The sequence below is a fragment of the Sus scrofa genome, chromosome 13, assembly GCF_000003025.6.
Source record: "Sus scrofa isolate TJ Tabasco breed Duroc chromosome 13, Sscrofa11.1, whole genome shotgun sequence".
Classification (NCBI taxonomy): Eukaryota; Metazoa; Chordata; class Mammalia; order Artiodactyla; family Suidae; genus Sus; species Sus scrofa.
This window is the reverse complement of record NC_010455.5, coordinates 56010331-56033582: the sequence shown is the minus strand read 5'-3', so window position 1 is coordinate 56033582 and position 23252 is coordinate 56010331. Positions and strand designations below refer to the sequence as shown.

General features: G+C 40.1%; 1 protein-coding gene across 15 annotated transcripts in view; it reads left to right on the top strand.

Moving 5' to 3' along the window:
- Positions 14696–23252, top strand: part of CNTN3 (contactin 3) — a 370397-nt gene continuing 361840 nt past the window's right edge. For 4 of the 15 annotated variants that reach the window (XM_021069237.1, XM_021069234.1, XM_021069236.1 and 1 more), the window contains exon 1: positions 14787–14908. The gene's annotated coding sequence lies outside the window, so the exon portion shown is untranslated. Of the gene's footprint in view, positions 14909–15323; positions 15944–23252 lie in introns of those variants that run through there. The other 11 variants (XM_021069224.1, XM_021069223.1, XM_021069222.1 and 8 more) reach the window with 6 other exon arrangements.

Here is a 23252-nt window from a genome sequence, read left to right as displayed (position 1 = left end):
GTAGTATATTTTTAATGTTTGGTTTTCTTTGCAACCTATTTTCCATTGAAAGAGCCATTGTTTAGCAGAACTACACCTTTCAGAAATGGCCTTTGGATACTTCAGTGGGGTAGGGCAACCAGAGGACTGTACTGAGAGGCCATCTTGATGGCTACACTGCAGTAAGGTTCTGAGGGGCTTAATTCATTGGGAGGTCCCAGGTCTCAGGACAATTACTTACCATCTTTGTAATGTGATGTTCATTATATGATTAAACTTATGTTGATACATATTTTAACATCTCAGAGAGGTCACAGGCACAAAACTCTAGGCCAAATTTTTTAGCCTTTACCTTAGGAGAGACCCAGACTCCCCAGAGACAAGTGTGTTTGCAAACGAGACTTGACTTCAAGAGTAGATTTTGGACTAAGAACTGGTAAAAAGATTTCCTGAAAATCTTATATGGCTGACTGCAGTTTCTTGGGACGAGGACTACATACAGCTCCCTACACCCTGCATGATACTTAGGAACTCCAATTAGGCACAGACACTCTACTGCCATCCCACTGTGTCTCCACAACAGGTTCTTTTAGGGAAATAGGAAAAGATAAGAAATGTAGCCTTTGGCTTCTGATGGATATCTGTTGTTATTCCCTGTCCAGCCTCAACTCTCTATTCATTTGTCTATAGGAGTTTACTTTTCCTGCCAGTATCACAGTCCACGTAGTTGAGGAGAGCTGACTCCATGCCTAGTTCCAAGGGTGGGATGAATCAAGTCCATTAATCATAGCATCATTTCCTCTGCTTCCAGAGGCTGGATCAAGGATGAGAAAGTAACCTAAGCAAGGTCAATGAGGGCAATGAAAATTCATTCCAGAACTTTTTCGGGAACTGTTGAGATTAAAAGCAGTCTCATTCAGATAGACGTGAACTGTAAGGATGTAGGCTTCAAGCTTCCAGGAGTCACCAAATAACCTGTTTGACACTGAATTTAATCAAAAGAATAGTAGAGGCGAAAGGGAAGAGAGAGGCTGAGTGCTGATGTGATCACTGAAGGGTCTGGATCTACCTTTGTCTAAAGCTAATGCTGGCTCTGGATTTTTTTAGTTCTATGAACAAACACACTTTCCTTTCTGTTTGGGAATCTGTTCTTTGGTACCCATAGCACCCTAATGCTGACAGAGTACTAATGAGAAGCAGGAGAATGTAAAGTTGAGGAATTTATAATTAATTTAGTAGGTAGTTGCAAGTTTAGAATTGAAGGTATAGGGGTGGTTGAGGAAGAGGTGACAGACTGCTGCTCTAAGGCAACTATAATTTACTTCAAAAAACAAGGAAAAAGACAGAGATAGGTAGATAATAAGAGTGTTAAAAGGGAAAATGAAATTCTTTATGGACTTACCTCATGTATACATTAAAATACTAGAGTCCCCCTAAGTCTCTCTTAGAGTGCATTCATGCAAACGCACGGAGGGTATGGAGAGGGTAAGTTCATCAGACAGCCAGAGGTGGCCTGTTCCACGTACAAACCTACAGCGCATTTATGACCGCATGGGTTTCAGAACACAGAGCTGAACGCAATTAAGACCGATTCAGACAGACAACAGTGCTTTCCAGATATCTAATCTACAAAACATTGCAACAGATGCAGGAGCTTGGAGGCTTTGACAATTCTATTTAACAAGCAGTAAAGTGAGAAACAAGGAAGGAGAGATACATTTCCCACCCCTATCCCACTCTCCCGGATTTAATGTCCAGAACACTTCCTGACTCATTGTAGCCCATATGCCTCTACCCACTTTTATATTTTACGCCCAAATATTTTATTCTCAAATTGAGGGTAGTCGAACCAAGTGCTTTTGCAGTTTTGGGGATGAAATGTTTTCCATGAGCCAGAAACCATTTAAAAAATCACCTACTACCCTCCCATGAGTCCTACAAGCAAACAGATGTGCTATATAGAGAAAATGCATGTATCTGATTGCCGTCTGTAGCATATGAACACACAGTTATTCAAGTAGAAGGGGTAAAATGGTATATAGGGAAAACAGGTCTTTAAAACAGATATTTATATTTAAAAAAATCTTATTTAATGGGGAGGGAGAAAATAAATGATACATGGACCAAAACAGAGATATCTCCAAATTGAAATAATTGTTCTCATAATGTTCCTCTTAGGTTGTGTTTTACAGACATGCTTCCTTTATTTTGTTTTTGGAAATGGGGTTTTGTTTTTGCATTGATGAGTCTCAGTCAGTGATAAGATTCCCTATGACTATTCATTACTTGTTACAGCTCAGTCTCTGGTGAGATGTGAATATTTATGAAGGCTGTTCCTTTTTTGATTGGCTCTGATCCTGGTAGCCTTATTAAGAATAAGGTTTACAGGAGATTTGCACTCTTGGTAAGCGAGGCAGCATACCAAATACAGGGTAGAGTTGGAGTGTTTTCAACAAAAGCAGCACCTGGGAGTATTAAAACTTGGAAGAGTACGTGTAGCCCCCAGGCTGCTTTCGTGTAACGTATGCCAGTTTTGAGAGTCTGCCATTTCTTGCTTAAAGTTAATGATCTAAATTTTAAATGCAAGAGCTCTCTAAAAAAGAGTGGTGGCAAAAAAAAAAAAAAAAAAAGATGAACAATGCGGAAGAGGTAGATTTACCCTCAAAGGCTCTATCAATGAATCACGGGGTATAAAAGTTGTTCCCTAAGAAAAAGATACGAAAATCAATGATTACAGTGGTTTAATAAAATAATGAAATGCACATACATGTGTGCAGAAGAGTGAAGGTGTGACTGCTTATGGAATTATATTGTTCTCTAATAAATATTAATTGTCTATGGCTTGTTAGATAACTTTGGAGAGCTACAATACAGATTGTGGGTAGTTCCCAGGAGCAAATTTCCAACATGAATCAAAAGGACACAGGAAAAATAAAGAAAAAGAAGATGGAGTTCCCGTCGTGGCGCAGTGGTTAACGAATCCGACTAGGAACCATGAGGTTGCGGGGTCGGTCCCTGCCCTTGCTCAGTGGGTTAACGATCCGGCGTTGCCGTGAGCTGTGGTGTAGGTTGCAGACGCGGCTCGGATCCTGCGTTGCTGTGGCTCTGGCGTAGGCCGGTGGCTACAGCTCTGATTCAACCCCTAGCCTGGGAACCTCCGTATGCCGCGGGAGCGGCCCAAGAAATAGCAACAACAACAACAACAAAAAGACAAAAGACAAAAAAAAAAAAAAAAAAGAAAAAGAAAAAGAAAAAGAAGATGAGGTGAGAAAAAGAGGGGAGGAGAGGAGAGGGGAAAAAAAGAAAAAGAAAGGAAGGAAGGAAATAAGGAAGGAAAGAAAATGGAAGGAAGGAAAGAAAGGATGGAGGGGAAAATACACTCAGGGACATAATGCTTACCTAATTTATACAAGAAAATAATCAATTTTTAGTGAGTCAAAAATTGAATAAAAGAGCTAAAAAGTGAAAGCACTATTTCTTAGCTCAAGTAACCTATTAAATTGAGTGTGTTCACCTGTCATCCCATAAGCTACATGCAAATCCAGAACACTGTATGCTAGTGGAAGGGCAGGGTTAAATTTGAGAATTATAGCCATAAGCTTATGTTGGCTTTGCCCAGAGAGCTTCAAGCTCCCAACCTAAGGAGCTGCCCTGCTCTGGGTTTAATGCTATGTTGAGGCTGCCTTGAAATTCTTAAGAATTTTATCTCTGGACTTGTGTTTTGCAAATGAAATCCCACCAGATGATAGAGTATAGGCTCGAGTGGAGGAGATGCTTGCAATCCTCTTTTCTGACAGTGTAGTATTCATAAAGGCCCAAAATCACAGACTTCCGGTGCCCTCACTATGCCTGGGAATTCAGCAAGATTCAAACTCAGTGAAAAGTAGGCTAGTTACATCAGCAACTAAGTAAGCAAGGTGCTGATAGCCTTGAGGAACCACATTTTCCATTGGAATCAGAATTTTGCTTCCAATGCAGAAAGAGAGCAATGACATTCAGAGAAATCCTAACAACCAAAGAACCCTATTATATCCTTTCTTATTTTCCATTGTTCCCTCTATTAGCCAATTTCACAAAGGTGAAAATTATGGTATAGGAGAAAAGTGAAATATAAAGCAACCCCCACTCCCTTTCCCTTTCAATCCTTCCTCATTCATCAATAACACCAAAATAGAATGTATTGGTAGAATGTACGCATATCAGATAAAATAACAACAGCTGAGTTATTAGCTTTGTCCAGCAGCTCCATTGTTCTGGGAGGAGCAAAATACATATGCATGTAGAAGCTACAAAATACAAATTGCATAATTCTGGTGATATCACATATGAGTCAAATGCTCTTCTACTTGCATTTAAAACTGGCATTGCACATCAATATGCATGGTAAAATTCATGTGAAAAATTAACATTTTTAATTCTCCTTTACTTAGAACGACATTCAACAGCAAATAAAGAACATCATAACAATTCCAGATAGATCGACCGTGGAAAAAGGAAAAAGCTTCATTTATAGACAACATTTTTTTTCCTGTGTTTTGAACAAGGAGTTCCAAATTTTCACTGCACACTGGGCTCCACAAATTATGCTGTCAACTTTTAGCTGTGTATAAAATACACTGGCTGTCACGGGGGAGAGAGCTTTCCCTCCAATCACCTGAAGAGTATTATCTTAATCTTCTCCCTCCTTTTTGTTATTTGTGTTTTTCCTGCTAAGGATCCTGAGGATGGAAAAGCCAGAAGTAGCTCCAAAGAAATTTGCCTAGTGGTCAAAATAGGACTAGCCAAAATAACAGGAATTCTTCTTTCTAGAAATCAGCAATCTTTGATAACAGAATTTGGAAGCCTTCTCTCTCCATCAGCGGTATTTCTATACCTGTGACTCACTAACCCCTTTTAGGTTACCCTTTGTGTTTTTACCCATCAAAAACCATCTCATTTGAGAACTCTCTTGATGCTTTTGTAATTCGTAGTTCTAATTTGTGTCAGCTGGGGTGTAATACACAACGATCATTTTGGGGATTATAAACTTCGAGACCCACTCTGAAGTTCTACACACTTTTCATGCTATAACCAAATTATCACCTCATTAACTACAAAGTCACACTTGCAGTTACTTATTCTGTCATCAAAAATGGCTGACTGGGAGTTACCATTGTGGCTTAGCAGAAGCAAATCTGACTGGTATCCATGAGAACACAGGTTCAATCCCTGGCCTCGCTCAGTGGGTTAAGGATCTGGCACTGCCGTGAGCTGTGGTGTAGGTCACAGATGCAGCTCAGATCTGGTATGGCTGTGGCGTAGGCCAGTGGCTGCAACTCTGATTCGACCCCTAGCCTGGGAAATTCCATGTGTCACAGGTGCGACTCTAGAAAGACAAAAAAAAAAAAAAAAAAAAAAAAAAAAAAAAAAAAAAAAATTGGCTGACTGGGTATGACTGGGTCACTTTGCTGTACAGCAGGAATTAATAGAACATTGTAAATCAACTAATAGAAAAAAAAATTTTTTTAAAGTAAAATAAAAAAGGAAATGGCTGAATGGGAAGAGGGCTGCTCTATCAACTTTTGATTACTAGGTTGTTTGCAGCCATGTCCAAATCAGGCTTATATTTGTCCTCCCAGCAACTGTCATAATTGTGATAATAGCTTTAAAATGACTAAGATTCACCTAAAGTCACTTTGAATCCCATCTTTAAAACAGTTTGTAGTGTAGGATCATTTCATACATACTGAAGAAACAATTGGAAGAGACTGTTTTATGGGAAAAATATATTTGGGGAACCTATCACTTTGATCAAAAGATTCAAGAAAAAGCCACCTCTTTTTCACTGTTACTAAATTTTTAAATGTTTTGATTACTCTGGTTGAATCCTGCAACAAATGGACTTGGCTAAGAGAAAATACTGGAGTAATACGACTCTACACAATATTTTATGGACCATGATAGAAAGAATGTAACCAAACAAATGCTTGGACTAACAAGTGGCAAAGTCTAACCCCTAAAAGTATAATAAACCAAAGAAATGTTTCTTCTAAATAAGTGCTTTGAATTGCTCTGCCCAGCTTAATGACTAAGGTGGGGCAGGAGGGAGGAATGGGAGGAGGCAGAATATTTGCTCTGGCAGAGTCAGTGAAAATGCCTATTAATTTAGAACCCGCCTACCAGTTCAGGTCGATGACTAAAAGAGATGAAAAGGAGGAGGCACAAACCTGCAAGCCTGCCTCATCCCTGGATCCACCGAGCAATGCTGCACTCATGTTAGCCCTGGCTGCCCTAACAAATGATTACACCGTCAGTAGCTTGAAACAAAATAAGGGTACGCCTTCCATTCAGGAGGCCAGCTGTCTAAAACCAAGGTATCAGCATGGTGGGTTCCTTCTTGGGGCCACAGATGGTGCAACTGTTCACACCTCTCTTCTCATTCCTTGTGGTTTCTGGAAATCCATGGTGCTTCCTGGCTGGGAGGGGCTCCACCTTTGCACAGCTGTTTTCTCTGCCTGTATGTCTCTGTGTCTTTTCAGGGAATCCTCCTCTCTGTAAGCCCAAATTCCCCTCCTCATAAAAGGATGCCAGTCATTGGATTAGGACCCTCCCTGATCCTGTAATACCGCCTCTTAATTTAATAAATTCCATCTGCAAAGACCCTATTTCCAAATAAACTCACATTCACAGGTACCTAGGGTTAGGACTTCAACATCTCTTTTAAGGGGACACGTTTCAATCCACAGTGCTTCTCAAACTTAGCTGCTCAACTGGATTACAAAGGCAGTTAAAAAAAACACTGACACCTGGGAATTGAACTGCAGTGATGTCAAACTAACTAGTGAGAGGTGAAACCAGGGCACCGAGATTTTTTAAGTTCCCCAAATGATTCTAATGTGCATCAAAAGTCTCAGGACGGAGTTCCCGTCGTGGCTCAGTGGTTAACGAATCCAACCAGGAACCATGAGGTTTCAGGTTCGATCCCTGGCCTTGCTTAGTGGGTCAAGGATCCAGCGTTGCCATGAGCTGTGGTGTAGGTCGCAGACGCAGCTCGGATCCCAAGTTGCTGAGGCTCTGGTGTAGGCTGGCGACTACAGCTCCAATTAGACCCCTAGTTTGGGAACCTCCATATGCCTCAGGTGTGGCCCTAGAAAAGGCAAAAAGACAAAAACAAAAAACAAAAAAGTCTCAGGACAACTAAAGGATTCTAGCTACTAGTTTCTCAAAAGGATACTTTATCATAATGAAGCGTATGTGTTTGAATAAGAAAAGTCTCTTTCCCTTTAATCATATTGATGGAAATGAAAAAAAGTCAAAAGCAGGTGATCAAAATAAACGGTATGAAATCAAAAAGAATTTGAGAGATTGATCACTTGACGCATACTCATTCCATGAAGATTTTAATGTATGCTGTGTGTTGGGCCACGTGAGAGGTCCAAGAGTTGTCATTAGAACCTTAGAGGGAGTTCTCATTGTGGTGCAGTGGAAACGAATCCGACTAGGAACCCTGAGGTTGCAGGTTCAATCGCTGGCCTTGCTCAGTAGATTAAGGATCCAGCATTGCCGTGAGCTGTGGTGTAGGTCGCAGACATGGCTCGGATCTGGCATTGCTGTGGCTGTGGCATAGGCCGGCAGCTGTAGCTCTGATTCGACCCCTAGCCTGGGAACCTCCATATGCCTCGGGTGTGGCCCCAAAAAGACAAAAAAAAAAAAAAAAAAAAAAAACCACACACACAAAAAAAATCTTAGAAATCAGCTGCTTTTCCTCCATCATCTGGAGGAAGCAAGCAAAGGGTTTGTTGTGTTTTGGCCAGTTGTGACTAAGTATGGAAATTACTCATTCCCAAGACACTGCTCAGTTATTATTAGCAAACATAGAAACAGATTTTTTTTAATAAATTTTATTGATCAAGTGGCTATGGTGAGATGGTCCACAATTATGACAGAACTGATTACTTAAGGCTGTTTTTTACCCATTGCTACTGATATTAATGCAACACGAAGTTATTAAAGAAAAAAGCATTTCAATGGTGGTAAACTGTCTGAAATGTAAAACTATTTTGTATGTTTCCTTCTTCAGAGCTTAAAAGATCTATATGATACAGATTGCCTATAAATGCATCAAAATATTATTCATCACACTATCTTGTAGGCTCATTAGGATCTGATGATACCAACTAAATAAACACCAGCTTGTTCTCATCTCCTGTCTCTTGGTCTTCTATACAGTGTTTTCTATAGCATAGTATTTACGTCAATTTACTTGTGTCATTGTTATGGAACTGAAGGTTTGTGTCCTCCCCAAATTCATGTTGAAATCCTAACCCTCCACATGGTGGTAGTATGGAATTAATTAAAGAAACCACAACTAAAATGGAAGTGGCAGGCCTGTGGGGAGAGCTCTTATGCCTGCCATGTACAGTCATTTACTACAACTAGGAAGAGACACCAACCTATATTTCAGACAGGAGGGGGTTGCCTACATATTATCTAGCAGGGAGAACACAACTCTTTGCTACAACAGTCCAGCCAATAAGAATGTTGCTGCTCAATCAATGAGAAGCCTCCATACTTTGCACTCCCAGCTTCCTCAGTGCACTCTTTGGTTATGACGGCCCCTTCCAGTTTATCTCCCCACCAGCAACAATTCCCTGTAAAAGCACATTCTTTGTTCATATTCCCTGGATTTGCCTATGGTCCACCATAGTGTGGGTGTCCCAAATTACAATTCCTCTATTCCCAAATAAAATCACTTTTGCTAGTAAAGTAACTGGCTATTATATTTGACAACATAAGAAGTAAAGCTTTGGGGAAGTTACTTAGGTCATGAGGGTGGAACCATCATAAATGGGATTTGTGTCCCTAAAAGAAACCAGAGAACTTGTTCTCCCTCTCCCTCTGCCTCCTCCTTCCCCTACTCCTCCCTTTCTCTGTGTAACATGAAGATACCACAAGAAGATGCTATCTACAAATCAGAAGGTTTGCACCAGAACCCAAACATGCTAGCATTCCCATCTCAGATTTCCAGAAATGTAAGAAATAAATATTTGTGGCTCAGGCACAGCCCATCTATGGTAATTTGTTTTACCAACTAGAGCAGACTAAAATCATCTTTGTTTTCATTCTTTATTCTTCATCCAAGATACCTTTTCAGCTAATACTAGTCATCCTCTATTCATAAACAGTTTTTGTGTTTTCTTTCTCAAACTCCTCTGTGGAAAAATGTATTTTGCCTTAAATTTAGAAAAAAGCCCTTTGTAGCAACATATCCTTGAATTTCTTTTAGATTTATAAAGCATTTCAAAGCTATACACAGAGCAGAAGCCAAGTTTTAACATCGGTAAATTTACTGTTAAAAACCTGCATCTCAATAACAATACAAGCAAAATTAAAATATAAATATATAAAGGATGCTTTTCTACATTTCAGCATGTGAAAAAAAATCTCTGTTTTTATCCAAGAAATATTGGCAGTCTTGGGGAAAACACTTTAGATAGATAGACCAATAAAATACTTTTTGAAAACCCAAATTGAAAAAATAAATGATGAGGTAAATTAAAGGCAAAAGCCCATATTTGTGCAAAAGCCCATATTTGTGCAAAAGCCCATATTTTCAATGACGTGACATATGTACATAACCTCTTTTAAAAAATAACATGATCACACTTAAGCAGGAAAGTCAGAGCTAATCCCACTGATACTGTGGCAAAAACTCCATAGAGTCACTAAGTGGGAAATATATTACTTGTGTATAGTGATGTACATTAGGGGGAAGGGCTTCTATATGTGGTAGTCTTTAGTGTGCTATGTAGTAGGTTTTTAGTTAAAGAGCTCTGAACTTCAGGTGGCCTCATTTCTTCTTCAGTTTGCAATAACCTCATCCCTACCACAGGGCAACTGATAACTACATTGGTGCACACCCTCTTTAGCAACTCTTTTAAACTTGTCCATCTGTTGCCATTTCAAATGTCCATGAAATTTACTTTTAAAATGCTGTTCAAGAGAAATTAGAGCTTTTGGTCAAAAAAGGACAGGGATCAGGTGGTCACTATCTCAGCTGTCACCAGTGAACTGGGAAATGCTACATCATCTTTCTGTGCCTCAGTTTTTTTTATTCTGTGTAAAAAAATTATTACTCATTGAGATTTGAATCTGAACTAGTCACTGTAAACCTAGAAGAAATAATTGTAAGTCATATTCTATGGTTTCATAACTATTTAAGTAATTCCAATATTGTTTTAAGGTCCATTAATTTCCATCTCTCAAGTTTGGGATATGCCAGCTGGATTATACATTAGCATGAAAACATAGCTCTTCAAACTCTGATCTCTGGACCAGCAGCGCCAGCATCATTGAGAGCTTGGTAAAAACACGGAATTTCTGGTCTCACCCCAGACCTGCTAAATCAGAATCTGCATTTGAACCAGATTCCCAGTTGCAGGCACATTAAAGTTTTACAAGTGCTAGACGAGATGGGTAGCAAAATCCACTTAAACTCACAGGGATGTACAGAGATCAGAGTGGCATTAGATCCCTCAATTCAGCGCCAAGCATTGCTACTTACAGATGGTGTAATCATCAGAGAGAGAGCTTCCAAATATATGAGTTCATGTTCCCTCGTCTTAGTTTCTTCATATGTAAAAAGATAGTAAAATAATAGTTTCTTCATGGGGTTGTTTTAAGGGTTGCAAAGTATTGAGTATAAGCAATGAACAGTGCCTGGCACACTGGAAACTCAATCATTAAACAGACATTAATGGCACACATATCATGTGTGGGTCATATATGTGCTGGTGGCTGTGAATGATGCAATAAACAGTCCCTACTTTCCTGAAGCTTACATTTTAGTAAGGGATTCTGGTAACAGCAAAAAAAGTGTCACACAGGGACACATTCTGTGAAGTAAAGAGAATGACAGCATAGCCCTTATAGACAGAAAGTTTGGCAATCATCTTTAGAGGAGAAAACAAGTGTGTAGACATCTTAGTTATATTTGATTAGTACCCAGGGCTAGGTTCCAAGCACAATGGAACATTTGATAATGCATTCATATTTCCAGAATCCTCCAGTTTGACTCTCTTAGTAGAAAAGTGGAAAACTTGATTCAATAAGGGTATTCACTGGAAGACATTTAAGGTGAAAATTCATAGAAGAATTGTTGCCTCTATTATCCAGTTATTGTTAATGATCTTAATTTTTAGTCCAATTTGAATACTGAAAACTTACCACTGCTCTTTAGTCTGACTCAAAGAACCTCTGAGAACCACTCACCCCACCACTAAAGTGACAATTCTGTACACTTAACAACACAATCTTTATATCTAGACATGTGGTTGGGGAAGGTAACATGGCCAAGTCCACAGGAGTTGTCTTTCCACCCACGGAAACTAAAAGACTCCTCACTCTTTTTATAGAAATGGACATGTTTAACTTAGTAACTTAGTGACAGTCCAATTTATACTTTTACCTAAGGTGTCAGTCTGTGGGTTTAGAAGATACTTTTCTTCATTTCCCTCTGCTACACAATAAACAGGCAAACAAATAACTGTTATGTGGTGACAGTGGCATGAAATAGCTTCCATATTCCAACACAGATGAGGTATCTTAATAATGGGAGGATGATCTCACACTTTAAAGTGCTTTGATATAAAAGGTGCCATATAAAAAGGAAGTTATTATTCTTAGTTATAATATCCTAAAAAAAGAGGATTTGCCATCTAAATGGCTGCTGAAAGTTAACTGCAGAATTGCTTATAATGCTACAATCAGTTGAGGCCAAATTCAATAAAAACTCCATCCGGCATTCACACTGAGAAGACCCACATGTGCCTTTAATTTTTTTTTTTAATTTCCTGGGCTTCCGGCCCAGAAATTGGATGGAAATTTTATTTAAACCTGCTCTTGTGTATCAACTTTTAGTAAATATCAGGTTTTCAGTTGACTCACATTATGCTTTACATTTTAAGCAAAGGGAGGAAATAAAATGATGCATATCTCCCTCTATACATATATTTATACACCTCTTACCTGTTCTGAATAGGAAGCTGTCTCACCCTAAATGCCCCTACAAATTTAGGAGCCCACCTCCCCTGCTGCAACTACAGATTCAAAACTCCATTAAATCCCTTTCCAGCGCTAATCAGCTTTTGCCAGCTAAGGCAAAGTAGTCTGGGTTTGGAAATGTCTAATTATATGGAGATGGGGGTGGAGGGCTCAGGTTTAGATTTCTCTCCCTCTGATTTAAGGAAGTTCTCTCCTGTCTTTTCCCTGTCATTCTGCTGCCTGGAGCCAGCTCCCCCTCCTTGATGAAAATGCTTTTCCCATCCCATTAGACAGGGTGTATGGATATGTATGTATTAGAAAGAAAATGCATTATGAGACATCAACTTGAAAAAATTAAAAGAAGAGGCAGTCCTGTGATGGATGTGGGCATGGCAGTAATTGCACCTGCTAGGTGCAAGGCATGAGCATAATTTGCATGGCAAGTCTCCTCAGTTCCTTCCAGAACACACCAGGTCTACCCAATAAAACATTTTGTCACACTCAGAGGGTTTGCCAACATGTTCCCAGATTGCAAGCAAAAAAGATTATTTACAGTAACCAATAACAACTGAAACGACCATAAACCACTTTTCCATACCTGTTCTGTTTTTTTCTTTTGCTAAGGAGAGACCTTAAGGAGCCAAAATTTACTGCAATTTAATTCTGATGGGAAAAAGCATATTATTTTTATTTATAGTAGTGAGTGCTACCTATCCTTGCTTCCCCTCTTTCAAAACATAAATAATCTCAGCTTTTTTGTTTTGTTTAAATCCAGCTGTTACTTTAACAGGAAAGAACAGCTTTCCAGATAAAGAGAGAGAGAGAGGACACAAGTGGCCAAGATCAGACAAAGCTTAAGCATGTATCCCAGGATACAGCTATGTGCTGGGGTGGTGGGGGAGAGAAGGCATTACTGCTGAAATAGTTCTGGGGGAACCCGCCTCATTCAAGCTTCTGAAGCTGTTTCTTCCCCTGGCAGCCTGGCAGGAAGGACCAGGGGCCCTGCATGTGGGCTTCACTTTAGGAAGCAGTGCAGACATCTTTCTGACCTGGGTTCTACCTGCTGTCTTTTAAACCCCCTGAAGAAGAGTCTTCCAAAAACTCTGAGTTGCAGGGGTCTAAGTAGGACTACTTATTTCTGGAAGAAAAGAGCAAAAATGAGAAAGCATTCCTTAAACCCCTTCTCAGGTCTTTTTGATCCACACTTCCTGTCCTTAATGAGGGATTGTATCCTTCTGACAGTAGGAATCAGAGAGAGTAAAAGAGAGAAGAGGAGACAAGGCTGGAAACACTTGTTTAACTAACTAAACGTGAGTAATGTTGGTTTTTTTTTTTGTTGTTGTTGTTTGTTTGTTTGTTTTTCAACTAGGAAAAACAATGTTGGAGTTCCTCTCGTGGTGCAGTGGAAACTAATCCAACTAGGAATCATGAGGTTTCCAGTTCCATCCCTGGCCTTGCTCAGTGGGTTAAGGATCCTGCGTTGCTGTGAGGGGTGGTATGGGTTGCAGACAAGCTCGGATCTCGGGTTGCTGTGGCGTAGGCCGGCAGCTATGGCTCCGATTAGACTCCTAATCTGGGAACCTCCATATGCTGTGGGTGCAGCCCTAAAAAGACAAGCAACCAAAAAAAACAAAAAACAAAAAACCAATGTCAAAGAATTATAAAAGTCAGCCCCAATTTCAGTTTTACTCACAAGGACCACTGTTAACAATATCCTGGGACATCTTTCTAGAAAAGGTGATTGCATAAAAATGCACACACATGTATGTAAACAAAACACTGTAAATACTTATCCTGAATCTTTTTTTCTGCTAGTAAGGCCTCTTGAAGGTCATTTCATGCCAATACTAGCAAAATACTTCCCTCTTTGTAGCTGCTGCCTTATATTCCAACCCATGTCTCCACTCTATTTTAATTAGCTATTCTCCCAATGATGGGCAGGTAGTCTGTTTCCAATAGTTTTTCAATTAGAAGTAAAGCTACACTGAACAGCCTTTGCACAGGTATGGGAAGTAAGTCTAGCCAAGCTCTTCAAAGCATGGGCTTAAGACTTTTAGGCTTTCATTCAAGACCAGGTTCACCAATCAACCACTGCCTGTATGTATTTAAGAAAATAAAGGTACTAAGACCTAGCTCATAGGATCTTTGCAGAAAGAAAAAAAAAATTGCTATTATTCTCATAACTGACTCACTGAAACGTTAGGCAAATTAATTTCATCATCACTAACTCAGGGAATAATAATAGATTCAGAGGTTGTCTGGGGACAAGAATTCACTTAAATCGCGCAGTCCACTACCTGGTACATAGCGAACTCTTAAATATCGGCTTTAATATTAAAATTGTCCATCTGCTCACTTGTGGAAGCACAGATGCGGGAAGCCTTCCTAGAAGTGGAATTCCTACCTTTAACCCCGTGCTCCCTGGGACTCAACTGTGCGCTCACGAGGCCACCCAGCGGTGACAAGCTGACCACCGCCCCTCCGGCGCCGCGCCCAGGAGCCCGCTGAGGTCGGACTCACGTGGGCGCACGCAGCCTGAGCGCAGGGCGACGAGGGGTCCGACCAGGCTCGGAGAAGCGGGGAGCGCTGGCGGCGTGAGGCGCGGGACCCTGTTGGCTGCTCCGCCCCGTTCCCCGCCCCTCCCTCTCGTCCGTTTCCCCTCCCTCCAGTGCTCGCGCCAGAGCGGCGGAGGCGCAGGCAGTGCTCTTTCGGCGCCTGCAGCTGCCACAGAAGCCTGGCGCGCGGCGGCGGCTGGCGGGCGGGCGCCGAGGGCTCGGCCTGGAACGGCGTGACCGGGGCGCTGCGGCGACGGCTCGCGCGGGCGCGCTGGGCTGCCCGGCTAGCCCCCGCGATCGGCCGCTCATCGGCCGGTGGGGCGGGCGCCTGGTGAGCTAGCTTCAGGGAGCAGGTAGGTTGAGCATGCCTGGCTCCTCCCGCCGGCCCGGGTACTGAAATGAGCAATCTGTACAGGCAAACTTTCCGCACTGGCTTCACGGCTCCTCAGCCCCAAAGTTTGTTTGTGGGGAAATGCACCCGATGGGTGGAGAATAAAAGCTGCCTCTCCCGTACTTGGGTGAGGATTGGTTTCCGGATGGGAAGACTGCATACCCGGCACTAGCGTGGGGAAATGCGAGATGGGTTCCCCTGGCTTGTGCTTAGCGCAGCGGATTTGGCCAGTGAAAGTTGGCGGAAAAAAAAAAAAAAAAAAGTTGAGAACCATAAAGGTGCAGAGGAAGAAACCCAGTCCACGGTGCAGCGGGTTGAAATGGGATAGGTTTTGGTTTTTTTTTTTTTTTTTTTTTTTTTTTGCTAGAAACTTCCTCCCTGGCCTCCAGGAGGATGCTTCGATTAGCGATCAAGTTTTCCGAGCTGCATTTTCTTCCCACTTTCAAATCTGCAGTCTTGGACGGAATCCTCCGTTGCGTTTATTTGCCGGGTTTTCTCTGATGGACTAGTTTAATTGAGATCGGCCGTGGTCTTGACTGTTTCTCTGCTCACTAAGGAACCTTGTACAGCTAACCAAGCAGGTACCAGAACGTCGAGGTCAGAAAACCAGGAAGTGCCGGTCGTGCACACTCCAAGTCACAGAACCTTGGGGAATTTTTTCTGTTTGTTGGAAATGAACGAACAGTTTTTGGGCTCTGGCTGTGCAGAGCTCCGCACGGCTCCCCAGTCCCTCTGTCCTTCCCTGTATTGCATTTGTTTATTGATTTACAACACGGAGATGCGCCCACAGGAATGATTTAATAAGAAACTGTGCCCGCTCTGGGGAGGAGAGCAAATCTCAGTTCTGAGCTGCAGGGAGGGGAACAGGCAGAGCTCTGTGAAAGGGGTGGCTAGTCTGTGCATCTTAAACCAAGATGTGGGGAAACAGAGCTAGAGAAAGCAACAGACAGGAGATGTGTCAGGCGCTGGAAGGAGGTCAGAAACTCCAGCTCATATGGTAAGTAGGTAAATCCAGAAATAATTTAAAAATGATTAAGCAAGAATAACTGGGGGACAAAAAGTAGGAAGACTGTATGTGCTGTGGTTTCTATCTACCCCCACAAAGATGAATATCACACCAGCTGAAAAAGAATCCTGATCTGTAAATAGATTAAAAACAGGAATTAATCAGAACAATGACTCAGAGCCCTTCAGAGATTTGAAAGGAGGGGGTAATTGCCTTTGAAAGAGCTATTCCGTCTCACTATTGAAGTCAAATGTGTTACTTTTGCCTTGTTAGCTGTGTTTACTAACAGGACTTTGGCTACATGACCCGTCATCTGAATTTGTGGTTTTTAGCCTTTGTGGGTCATACTAGGAAGGAAGGTGTCTGCAGGTTAATGTTCATACGCGTTTGAGCAACAGTAGCAAATGCCTGATATGTGCCAGTCACTGGGGGCAATAAGACAGGTTCTTGTGTTACTTACACAAGATGTTTGATAGGGTTGGGCCTCCTTAATGGAAAGACTATGCAAAAGATGAGAACAGTGGTTTCAGGAATTACTGTTGTTTGAATGCTTGTTTAAAATCAGTTGAGAGTCAACCCATGTGGTTTGAAGACCCTGGAAAGGATACATGTGCACCAGGAAAATACAGAAAATTGCTGCACATTTTTTTTTTTTTTTAGATGAGTGGTGAAGTTGAATACATACATGTTGCTCTCCTGTCTAAGATGGGATGTAAGAGGCACAGTGTGGTTAACTGATTTGCAAAAGAATAGATTCAGGCAGTGGCTGCCTCAGACAATAACATGTAGCCCCATATCCTACTAGCTGTCTGGATGTCATTAATGTCAGCCTGAAGACATGAAGACAGTGTGTTCTTTTCTCCAGAAGAACTCCAACTTTTAAATATCCTTTACAGCATATCAGATAGCCCAAGTATTCCTTAAAATGGCAACAAAACATTTAATAGGACCAAAGTGCTGAGCAATTTCAACTGGAGCAAAGATTAGCTGCGGACAACAAGCTGCAGCCTTTCCATTGCTGATTTATGTTCAATTTTATCACTGTCACATTTCATATATGCCTAGTTATTATAAACTAATAGCCTCTTCGTTCTGCGGGCAAAATATGTCTTTCTCTTCTATAAGTTCCTGACTCCTTCTCATACATTCCGTACACATCTCCCAGCTTTGTTTTTACTGTGTAATTTAAGTGTCCAACTTGAAGTTCTCATTAACTCTTAATGTTTTGTGCTGAAATAGGATATAGATACAATTGCCCCTTTCAAACTGCCAGATCTATATTTATGTATATATATATATATATATATATTTCACTATATTGCTGCAGTGCCACCAGAGAAGCATATGACGGGTTCAATGTTTTATGTTTCCCAGTTACCATTTAGTAAGTTGTGAACAGTATAGTAATGTTTATTTTATGCATTAGGAGGTATTCAGATGGCAGGAGGGTTTATTGATGCTGTGGTTTGCTTGCCATCACTGATGTAGTCATCACCAACCATCTACTTTCAATAACCCTTCTGATCCTAGGGAGTTAACTTTGTCTCTCTGAAGGTGAGCATCTCTTAGAAGCTCCAGAGTTTTAATAACCACTTATTAGACACTTAATATTGCTGGATTATTTCCTTTCTCATGCTGGATAATAGTGCATTAGATAATACCTTTTTTTTTTTTTTTGCAGAGATAATTGTCAATAATTAATGCATGGGGGCCTCAGAATATTTTAGGATAGAACACATCTTTGAGATTGATGGCTTACAGATTCTGTCTCATACCTAATTTGTATAAAAAAATTCAGAATTGGGGAGTTCCCATCATGGCTCAGCAGTTAACAAACTGGATTAGCATCCATGAGGATGTGAGTTCAATCCTGGGCCTCACCCAGTGGGTTAAGGATCTGGCATTGCCCTGAGCCGTGGTGTAGGTCACAGATGTGGCTCAGATCCTGCATTGCTATGGCTCTGGTGTAGGCCAGTGGCTATAGCTCTGATTCAGCTCCTAGCCTGGGAACTTCCATATGCCAAGGGTGCTGCCGTAAAAGACAACAACAACAACAAAAAACTCAGACATAGATTTTGTGTGCTAAATGGTTTTTGTGTCCATTCCCACCAAGTGTCCTTCCCCCAAACCCCCACCCCACTCCCCTTCCCCCTCTATCACCCAGTCTAACTCCTAAATACTGTGGAACACTCCTTTTTGAAAATTTGCTGCAGGAGAAATGCAGTTATGCATTTTCTCATTGAAACTTTCTATGCCAAGTTTCAATCCATATTAAGGTTTTATTCCCCCCTTTTTATGTACTTGTTATAAACAAGAAATAAGGCTTTGTAATAGAAGTGCTGGCAGAACTTTACAGCATCTCAAACAGCTCTGCTACTTGGAATGTAAATATTTGTAGAATCTTTACTGTGCAAGAAGCTGTCTTGCAAAAAAGTGGGAAAAAATGACTATTTTATTAAGTAGGATAAAATAATTCAGAAGATGTATGTATTCCTTATTGCAGACGTATTGGCATTTTAAGAAATAGATTATATATGTTACAGCAATTCCATAGTACTCTCTTAGGTGCCTTTAGAATTCATACTATAAATTTTCTAAGTTCTAAAACAGAACAGATTTCTCCCATTTGTTTTTCTAAATCTCTTGACTTCGAGTGCCTTTCAGATGGTAAGAGATGAGCCCTGTAACTCAAATACCACTTTGAGTGTATTGCTGATGAATAAGCCTGGCAATATACTATTTTTAATAGAATAAAGAATTCTTAGGATCATTATAGTACTTCAGAAACCCTTATTTTGGGACCTAGTGCAATGCAGATCTCATGTATCCTTTTGATTCTCACTCTAAAATATTTCTCAAATTTGCCTACATCCGTCCAAATCCCCTCACATCATCCTGCTCCATGTCACCATCGTCTCTCCTGGGACAACTGCACTGGCTTCCCTGCCTCCTTTCTTTCTTTCTTTCTTTTCTTTTTTTTTTAAATTAAAGTATAGTTGATTTACAGTGTTGTGCCAATTTCTGCTGTATAGCAATGTGACCCAGTCATACATATATATATACATTCTTTTTCTCATACTATCTTCCATCATGTTCTACCGTAAGAGACCAGATATAGTTCCCTGTGCTCTACAGCAGGACTTCCTTGTTTAATCCATCCTAATTTTAATTTGCATCTACCAACCCAAAACTCCCAGTCCATCCCACTCCCTCCTGCTCCCTGACTCCTTCTTTCTTCTTTCCCCATACCATTCTCTGTAAAGCAGTCAGGATAGTTTATTTATTATTTTTCTTTTTCTTAATGTAAGTTAATTTAGTACTTTTCTCCTTGGAGCACTTAAATGGCTTTCTATTATATTCAGAACTATTAAATAATACCTAGAAAGCCACATAGGATTTAAACACTACTTATCCCTCCAACATCATCTTATGCCATGCTTTTGGGAACAAAAACTTAACTTCCTTTTTTTAACTTCCTTTTTTTTCCCCCCATGCCTGTAGTTTTGTTGACCTCTTTCCTGCCTTAGGGCTTATTCTGTCCTTTGCATGGTAGCTCCCTTCGGCCTTTACCTCCCCCCTCAACACACACACAAATTATAAATTTTGACTGCTGTACATCACTTGGGTCACAATTTAGATATCCTTTACTAAGAGAGGGATCTCTCATTTTCTTACTCCTCCAAATTGGGAACCTCTTGAGGCTCCTTCTGTTCGTACCCTCCAAAAACACTGTAATTTGGAACTTTTTCCTTATTTGATTCCTTGTTGACTGTTCTGTGAGCCCTCCTTTAGGCAGTTACCACATCTGTTTTATTCACTCCTGCACAAGCAGCTCCTGTCATGGTCTCTGGCTCACAGTGGAGTTTGACACAGCCCTGAGAACTGTGCTTTTGAGGGTACTGCGTTTGCAACATGCAACTAAACCCCCCATTGACCAAAGATCCTGTCAAGACTGTCCCTGTCCAGCAGAATTATGTCGCTGACTTTCTGAGTGTTGTTTCTGTGGCATCACCCACAGTCTCTTAGATCTCTTGAATATGTGTTGCTTCAAACCCATTTTGTCAATACAAGATCCATCATTTTTCTTCTCAAGCTAGTTCCAGTTTAGGTGATCTCTTCTTTCTCTGACTCTTACCTGGTCCTCAAGGCACGTGGCAACAGTGGTCTTTGGCATCACCCTCTCCCTTTGTCCCTGTAGCCAGTTAGCTGATTTAACGTACAAGAACATTTATTGGGGTTATTATGCATCAGCTTTGGGTTCAAGTGATCCACACCTTTTATACTTCTTACCTAAATGTGGCCATTTAAGAAGTGATCTTCCTTCCCACATTCCCTTTCTTGTTCCAGTCTTTCCAACATATGGTGCTCTCTTAATCCATGAACTAGACATCTTGTGTCATTGGACACCCACTGCTTGAAGAAAAAGTGCCACTGATGCAGCCTATCTGCATGAGACTTCTTCCTCTAGTTCCCCTCCACACTGGGTGTCCCAAGTACAGGTGCCATCTTTAACTTTCTTGACAACTTACTATAACCCTTATGGCTTCAGTGTCTTTGCACCCATGGTTTCTGCCCTAGATCCTTCCTTCCTGTCTCACCTTATTTCCACCCTCAATTCATTATTACTTCTGCCAGGAAAGCTCTTTATTTTGTGCAGTGATACCCACCCAAATCTTCCTCTGAGAAGCTTTTATTGTCTTCCAGACTAGGGCTGAGGCCCATGCTGTCTGTTCTCACCTGTGTTTTAAAATGTTCTTTCTTAGAGGGAGAATGGATTAGAATTTAATTAACATTGTACGCTTGTTTAATATCTGCCTTTCCTTAGAATCTGTGGGTGGAATGGAACACACATATTAGGATTTTGGTAAATATTTGTGGAATGAAAGAAAGATAGCCTGATTCTACTGTAGTTCTATTAGGGCTTTTTTTTTTTTTTTTGCCCTTAAATTTTTTTCAGTGTATATTTAAAGGTTTTACTTTATTTTGGACAGCTTCTAGGTGATAAGTCATTCATTGACAACAGATGCACATCTTGATATGATTTGATTTTTAAAAATTCTGTGACAGATCTATGCCTGAAAGGAAGCATAAGCTAAAGGTTGTCAGTACCAAGGATCAGTCCTTGGTGTAATTGTTTTATTTTAATGAAAGAGGGGTAATTTGGAATTCTCAAAATTCATTATTAATTAGAATAAAACATTGGCATAAAAAGAAGTAAATGACTGCTCTCAATAAATCAAAAGCACATCTTCCTAAACTATCAATAATTACATATAAATGAGGGAAAGTTTTGGGTTATCAAACAATATCACCAATCAACCTTTGCCCTGAGAGCTCCTCTTGCAGTGCTAAAAATACTCTTTTTGTTTCACAGCTTCCCAATTTATGACCTTTCTAGAAACATAAATTACTCTGTTGAAATGATAGAGATTCCTTAGCCCTTTCAGGACTTCCTGAATTATTTGAAGGAGGGAGACTTTTTAACTTAACATTAAAATATTTGTTTTAAAATAATTACACTTACAGGATATTGCAAAAATAGTACCAGGAGTTCTGAATAGCCTTCACCCAACTTCCCCTGATGGTGACATTGCTTATGGCTAAAGTGTAATACCAGAACCAGGAAATTGACACTGATGCATTACAGTTAACTATACAACAGACTTTATTCAGGTGTCACTGTTTTGTTTTAACCTGATTGCAAGAATATGTATATAGCTCTATGCCATTTTATCCCATATGTAGATTCATGTATCTAGAATTTTAATTTAAAGAATGACTATCCTGAGAAGTGCAGTTCCCATGTAAGCATACACTGATGTAATATTTTGCAAGTATCTTTAAGGTTTCAAAAGTTGCACTTCCATAGACCTTTTTCCATTCAAGTATTTGTCTTGTTCTTAAATATCATGCAATTCTTTGCCTTAGAGTTGCCTGTATGTAAAAGTTGCTATGGAAATGGAAATCTAGGCATTTTATAAACCAGTATGTGACATTTGGATGGATCTCTGTGGTCTCTGGTTTGGGAATCTGTGTTGACTTTCCATATTACTTTTACAAATTTTTCAGGTAAACATGTTTATCAGTGTAATCAGACTTGGACAGGATTGTTATGGTACCAGGACAAAGACCCAGATGAATTTCTCCTTGTATTTTCTAACTGACTCACAGTCCATTTTTATTTCTTACATAGAAATAGTCACTCTTTAAAATAACTTAACACATTCCAGAAGATGGTAATGACCCTTTTCAAGCAATTAAAATCAACCCGAGCAGTATAGCTAGTGATCTAATCTGATGGCTGCTACTCACTCAGGCTGGCCGCCTCTGTGAATGTAAAGCAGCAGAAAGTTGCTGATTACCATTCCTTGTTACTAATTCCGATGAATATTCTGAAGGCTCTGGAATACAGATAAGACGCATACCAAAGTCGGGTGCCTATAACAGTAGACAATACCTCCCTCACCCCTACTGATTCCCTACACCTGCAAAGGCATTTACCTTTGTACACATTAGATGATTTGTCACTTTTCTCAATTATTCCTGGTAACTCTTTACTAGGACTTGTTTTAATTTTGTGAAGAAAAACAAAGACCTATGAGCATCTGGCATGCAGTTTGGAAACTTGAGTCTTGCGGGGTCATACCATTAAATAAAATATTTCTCATTTGCAATGGAAAGATATATATGTTTGTATTTAGTATTAATATGCAGGATTGTTATTTCACTAATATTAAGCAGTAATTGCCCTTGTGAAGTTGGTTCTGTAATGCTTAGTAGAAATACTAGTTTTTAAAAAGAATGAAAGTATCTCAATAGATGGGTTTTGTTATATCATGAAACAACATATTCCGTGAAGATGCTTATCAGTGGAGGGCATATTTCCATATAATGGGACATTCTACAATATAGGCATTATCGCTTTTAATGTAATAGGGTCATAATTGTCTGTTGCTATGATGTTTTGGCATTATGACTTGCTTGGAAATATCTTTTGTCATTTTTCTACAATCTCTTATGGTGTTTTCCTCTGAATCTTGATTTTTCTATTCTTCCATCTGATTACCCATAATCTGATCATTTCTTTGTCATTCTTCCCACCTGCTTTAATCCACCCTCCCCCCTACACCTTACCCAAGACATAGGTTAGAATAGGGAATAGAATTAATATAATAACAAATCATAAAATTCATAGGGTGAAAAATACATCCATTTTGGAAGCATTCAAGCACAAGAAAATCAAATCAAATGATGGGGAGGCATTTGAAGTTGTGTATAGGATTAAATGCTCATATTATTT